Source organism: Thamnophis sirtalis, unplaced genomic scaffold (genome assembly GCF_051295495.1).
Source record: "Thamnophis sirtalis isolate CommonGarterSnake01/CBP01778 unplaced genomic scaffold, rThaSir2_p1.2 scaffold_13, whole genome shotgun sequence".
NCBI lineage: Eukaryota > Metazoa > Chordata > Lepidosauria > Squamata > Natricidae > Thamnophis > Thamnophis sirtalis.
The window spans coordinates 8,680,957-8,687,676 of NW_028261393.1; the positions used below are offsets into that span (position 1 = coordinate 8,680,957).

The 6,720-nt window shown below is 40.6% G+C and overlaps 1 long non-coding RNA gene across 1 annotated transcript; it reads right to left on the reverse strand.

Moving 5' to 3' along the window:
* Positions 1–2,838: 2,838 nt before the first annotated feature.
* On the reverse strand, positions 2,839–6,209 carry LOC148042988 (uncharacterized). The gene is made up of 3 exons (XR_015698329.1): positions 6,068–6,209; positions 4,761–4,871; positions 2,839–3,078 (listed from the first exon to the last, which is right to left on the reverse strand). It is a non-coding gene; the product is annotated as an uncharacterized LOC148042988 (long non-coding RNA).
* Between the last annotated feature and the right edge of the window lie 511 nt (positions 6,210–6,720).

The window sequence follows — 6,720 nt, forward strand, 5'->3', positions numbered from 1 at the left end:
CCCACTGCTCACAAGTTCTTCCAACAGAAAGACACTTTCTCGCTCCCACCTCCACTTGTTTTTAACCGATGGGAGGGGAATCTGACCACTGGAAGCTGTCAAGGCCATTCCAACCACCCTGACTTCCCGTTTGGCTTTCAATGCAATCTGCTACGGGAGTTTGTGTTTACTTTTGCAATATCTCTTTGAAGGACCAGACCTCAGGAATAAGTTAATGGATCCTAATCAAGAAATTCCATTACAGCCCCTGACTGGTATGTTCCTAGCAGGAACCTTACAAGTCTGGACTAATGAAAAGAACCTCGGAGCCCATGCCTTCTCCGTGAACATCGGCGTATGTGTAGGAGAAAATGGAGTTTTCTTCCTATGTGGGAGAAATGCATATCGATGTTTACCCACCAATTGGACTGGCACATGCACTCTAATACACCTCCTCCCTAAAATGGGTGGTAAGTGGGGAACAGACCCTCCCTGTAGCCCTCATGGGACATGTCCAGAAAAGAGGGCTGCTCCTAATTCCGTTATTAGTGATCTTGAGAATAGGGACTGCAGTTGGAACGGGTGTAGGTGGAATGACCCACTCCATTACACAGCTCAGGCAGCTGTCGGAAGAATTCCAAGAAAGCCTGAATCAAATTGCTGAACCGGCATGCCATAGATCTTTAAACTGCTGAAAAAGGTGGGCTATGTGTATTCCTGGGAGAAGATTGCTGTTTCTATATGAATAAATCAGGAGAGGTCTGGGGGGGGGGGGTGTAGTTAAAGAACTACAAAACCCAGCTTCCTTAATTGGTTAAAGAATGCAAGGGACAGATGAATGGTTCTCTTGGCTACCAGGAACAGGTTGAATTAAACAAATGCTATTTCTTTTATTATGTGGAATCGCAAGGTTAGCCTTCCTCCCTTACATAATACCCTTGCTTAAACAGCTCGTTATGAGGTCTGTAAAAGAAATACAGGCTGAAAAGGAGTAAATGTTAATGGAAAGCCAAACCCCACATACTCTCAAGGAAGATGAAGTTTCAGATCATAGCTCCTATATTCAAATTGCACTCTTAGAAGTGGGGAAAGTGATTCCGGAAGATAAGCCCTAAGATGTGCATTGCTTGTATCCTTGCTTTTTTGCTATTCTGTATCCTGCATGCTTATATTGTTAATCTAACAGGCTAGACTCAATTGTAGGTATTAATAGAGTCTAGAATGGGGGAGGGATAAAGTAGGACGTAAAGTGAGATTTGGACATTAAGTGTGAAAACTACTAGGTCAGGCAGGACAGCCTCTCGGGGGGCCTTTGAAACATTGCAAATATTTATGCCTTTTTATCGAAGAAGATATTTTGCACATGCTTAGAGATAAAAAGTTCAGTCATTGATAAAAAAGTCATCGTTGAAAGTAGTTCTCAATTGCATAAATTCAGTTGAATTGGAAATACAATTTCCCCCTCCAAATACTTTCAGACGTAAAGACACTTTGAAGGACGGGTGATTTATACAGATACAATGATAAAATGCCAAAGCCTGAGAATGTATGCCACATACGGGTGGAAAATGCGAAGCACATAGGCCAAAAACAGGCTGCGTTGGGCAAAAATGGGGGGGCGATGCAGAGACATCAATAGGCAATTGGTTTGCTGTTTGCTGCAAGGAGGCAAATTGCTGGGAGACAGATTTTTTTCTTGTGTTCCTCCCCAAAAGCTAGGGGCGTCTTATACTTCAGAGCATCTTATACTCTGAAAAATATGGTAATTCTTTAGAGTTCCTTATACTAAAACACAACAACTCTGATTTCCAGCAAATAAAAATTTAAAGGTGTGATATGGAAAAGGGGAAAATCTGAGATGCAGCCAAGGTGAGTTTGGGGGGTTTTATCCAGAGACTTCTTGATCACCATCCTTGGAAGGAAGACATGCCAGGAATAATTCCATCCTATTTCTTCTGGCAGGAAGAAAATTAATTTTATTTTTTCTTTCCCCTTGGGCAGAACGGAAATCAGCTTTCCTGAAAAAATCTATGGAGATTCTCGGTCATCCAGGTCGTGGTTACCCCAAAGATGCTTTTTCAAAAGGCAATTGGACTCCACCCCCACCCCCTTCAAGACATTTCACTTCTCATCCAAGATGCTTCTTCAGTTCTGACTGAATGGTGGAAGAGGGAAGGATTTACGTATATCCCTTCCAGTCTTCTAGTCATTAGTACTTTTTCTGATAGTCATGGAGGCCACTTGGAAGTTTATCCATACCCCCTTGGTTACTTGGATGGTGCAAATGGGTGTGGATAAACCAAAAGGCACTGTTGCAGAAAATGATAGGCTTTAGACTTCTCGGGATCCAGGAAAAGTTTATTTGGCAGCCAGGTTCAGAAAGTTAGCGAAATAGCTAACATTGTAAATTCTGAACCACCTTCATTGTCGAAGCAGGCGTTCTTATACATTCTCAAAGGCAGCGTAACACAGAAGCATTTAACTCATTCCTTATTGGTTACCTTGGGAAGAAAGCCTTATAAAGAGATGAACGTCTTATTTCTACTTTTGTTACAGGTGTGGATTATGTGTCAATAATGAACTTTATCTGAACCTTGTGGTTTGGACTTTTGATATAGGGACGTTGGCTGGAACATCTTGTGGTTAGAGGCTGAAGACATTTCTTTTCAGCAAGCTTCTCACTATCCTTTTTATGCCATGTCTTCATTCTTATATTTTTAATCCATATTTTATTCTACTTTAGCACCTTTGGCTTTCTGGAACAGAATATAAGGGAGAAGAGGAGAAATCCTGCTTTCTGGGACCTGCTTTCAGAAGTCTCCCAAAATTCTTAAGACTTACATATCCAAACAGACTACAGGAAGAAACAATCTGAATATTTTAGAGAAAAAATGGGATGGGGAGGGGCTGGGAATGTATGGCATTTAAAGTAGTTCTTCTGCCTTCATCCTTCATCTTATTAATTTGGTACAGGACCAATAATTCCGATCTGTGCCTCCAGGTTACCAATTCAGTTTCACTGGTCATCTCCAAGGACAGTGTCATATTTCTCCTACGCTGTTGCTGCTGTACTCCTATGCAATGTATAAGCAAGACCACCTGTCGGAAGGGAGAAATAATGGATTAGACACACAGCAGAGGAAGTAGAATTTTAAAGAAATAAATAACCAGGAATCTATGGGGTTCTGAACTCAACCTCATCTCTTTATCCCCCTGTTTATGACCAAGCTCTAATCCTTAAAAGTCAGTGGAAGGTCCAGAATAGACCTATTGCTCTTAACTGCACACAGTCTTGAAGTCAAATATGTGAGGTAAACTAGCATCTCCTAAATACCAGGAACTTCAAATATTTTTGGTCCCAACCAAGCAAGGGATTGGATAAGCTGCAATACAGGATATATAGATGTTTGGATGTTTAAATCAGAGGTAGATTGCCGCCGGTTCAGCCCGAATTGGCCAAACCGGTAGTAGCGGCAACAGGAGGCTCCGCCCACCCGCCCGAACGCGTGTGGGAGGGTGCCTGAACCAGTAGTAAACAAATTAGCAACCTACTAAAAGAGGAAAAGGTAATTCAAACATGGCTTCAGTATGGGCAATTACAGGCCAGATGGAAAAAAGATTAAAAAATAGGTTTTACGCAAAATGAGGATAATTTACTAAAACAAATTAGGGATCAAAGTCAAATGCATATAAAAAGGTTATACAATGTATTAATAGAAATGGATTCGGAAACAGAATTAGTCAAAGATTGTATGATAAAGTGGGCACACAATTTTGAAGAACCAATAATGTTGGATACATGGGAAAAGATATGGGTAAGAAATGTAAAATTCACACAAGCCCAAAATTTGAGAGAGATCTTTTATAAGATGTTTTATAGATGGCATTTAGATCCTAAAAAACTGGCCTGTATGTATCCGAATTTACAACCTCAATACTGGAGATGTGATTGTGTTGATGCTACATATTATCATATATGGTGGACTTGTAAAAAGGTTAAAGCATTCAGGATAAAAATATGGTGGATTATGCAAAATGTTCTTTAAAAAAAAGGACAAAGTTTACCCCTCAGTTATTCCTGTTAGGTATAATTACTGATTGTACAGTTATAGAGACTAACTTGATTCTGTATTTAATAACCGCAGCAAGACTGTTGGTGGTGCAATACTGGAAGAAGGAAGATTTGCCTTCTATTCAAGAATGGACATTAAAAGTTACAAACGTAGGAGAGATGGCCAAAATATCAGCATATCTCAAGGATCACTAAAATGAGAGATATAAACTGGAATGGAGAAGATGGATTGACTATACTCAAAATAAATATGGGTTTAAGAAATTCCAGATAGTTTATGACTGAGGAAACAAGGAATGACATAATCTGTTTAGAGTTAGCCTAGCAAAGAGGAGTTTAAGCTCAAATGAAAGTTGATACTAACTTTCTTTAAGTTTATTTTAGAACATCTTTGTTAAAGATTTATACCCTGTATTTGTTCTGGGAAGACGGGGGTGGCGGGAGGTTGGGGGGGTTGAGTTCGGGTGGGGAGGGTGGGCGACGGGAGGTAAATATTTGTAAAAGCCTTTTTTTCCCAAAAATTCTCAATTAAAAAAAAAAATAGCAACCCACCTCTGGTTTAAATGTTGCTGATTCCTCTCCTGCCAGGGAAATGTGCTTAGTTCCCAACCCAAAATGAAATACGTTTCATTGTTGTGAAAATATACAGAAACCATAAAGATGTATCTTTAAAAGAAATCTCACCAGGGTATCCAAAAAAGATCCTTACCAGTTAGAAGATACAAAGGAAAAGAGGCCCAACCCAAGCCAAAAGACCATCCATAGTAGGTGCTGGCAGTTTGTCCTGTGAAAATGGACATGGCAATCATGACGCAGAGGCCTGAAAATCAAGAGAGAGGTAGAGGTAGAAACCTTTCCTTCAGAAGTATGGAAGACACCAATGGGCTTTTCTGCTCTCATTGCAAAGAAACTGACCACCTCTTCGGATGCTTATTGCAATAGAATAGTCCAAGTATTTCATATTTGCTCCAAACTCAGAAACTGGCACTTCGAAAGATGAGTTAATTTTCCAAATATCTAGGGAGAGTTTTCAATCATCCAGGTCATGGTTGTCCTCAAAAATACTTTTTTTCAAAAGCCTAGTGGACTCTCTGTGTTTTTCCTTGGAGACGTTTTGCTTCTCATTCAAGAAGAGAACTTTAAGTAGCTTCTTGGATGAGAAGAAAAGCATCTTCAGTGAAAAACAAAGGAAGTCCAGTTGCCTTTTAAAAAAGCACCTGTGGTTAATTTGCCAATTTTGTTTTCTCAGTGTCAAATTTTTCCTTTTATAAATCTGTTTTAACAGTGAACTGCATCCTTTCCTAGATCAAAAGACTTTTCTCACAGCTTTAGTCATCTCTAGTCTGAGCTAGGGTCACATTTGAAGATACCCTGCTCTCAAGGCTCACTCACATTTTCACCTACATTTCACCTTTGTTTGCCAGTTGACAATAACAGGCAATGGGGTGGGTGCGATGGAGGGGTGGGAGAACAGTATTCAAGCATCCGTCAGCTTCCATGAGACATTGCTGTCACCTCAAGGACACACTGAGCAGATGTCCCAGCCTGTCTGGCTGTTTCCCATAAGAACATGAAATAAGAGATTGGTGAACGTTTGGACTGGGTGGCCCATAAGAAAAAGGGTGGAATTAACTATCTTTTGAGATATCTTCATTAACTATCTTCCTCTGAAAACTTGAACTGAAGGAACTTCAAAAGCAGGCAGAATATAGAATTAGGAATGACAGTGAGGAGGCTGTTTTAAATAGCAATAGCACCTGGACTTACATAACCCTTCATAGTGCTTGACAGCCCACTCTAAGCACTTTACGGAGTCAGCATATTGCACCCAACTACTTGGGTACTTCCCAATCTCGGAAAGGTGGAAGGCTGAGTCACCCTTGAGCCAGTGAGGATCAAACTGCTGGCAGTCAGCAGAATTATAAAACACACAGACACACAAATAATAGTCATAGTTTTAAACTAAGCCACACAAAAAAATGGCATCTGTGAAAAGACTCTTGTACAGATTCTTACCTGCAGAAAAGCTGCCATACCATGCAGTGCTGCTCATGGAGATATTGCCAAGAAGGGGTTTCCAAAACAGGACACAAAGCCCACCGAGAGAGACAACCCCACTAATCATCCCCAGAAACATGAAGGTTTGGACGGCACGTAAAGAACCTGTAAGGAGCCAATGCAGACACAAGATTCAAGGTGGAGGATCCTGGACCCTTCAGACTAGTGATGCATTATGGAATATTGAATCTTACCTCCCACCAATTCCACATCAAGTTGGTAACATTCATGGTCCTTACAAAATTTCCATAGACCCAGACGGGTTCCGATTAGACTATTGGCTATCCAATAGTCTGTGGCCAAGGCAAGGATCAGGCACAGAAGGCTGATGAAGGAAGACAACACAGCACCGAAATGCAGGGCACTCATTTCTATGGGATGCACTGGTCTGCCACTGGCCGAGAGGTCTGGATGGAACAACATTAATTTTATGTTACTGATGTTCATTACTTTGATCATTTATGGTGACGCCGCTTAATTACTTTGTCTGCTAACAATTCTGGGAGTTGAAGTCCACAAGTCTTAAAGTTCCCAAGTTTGGACATCCCTGATTTAAACAGAAGAGCAATCAAGTTTATCAGAAATGAACAAACATTTTAAGAAGCCGAACA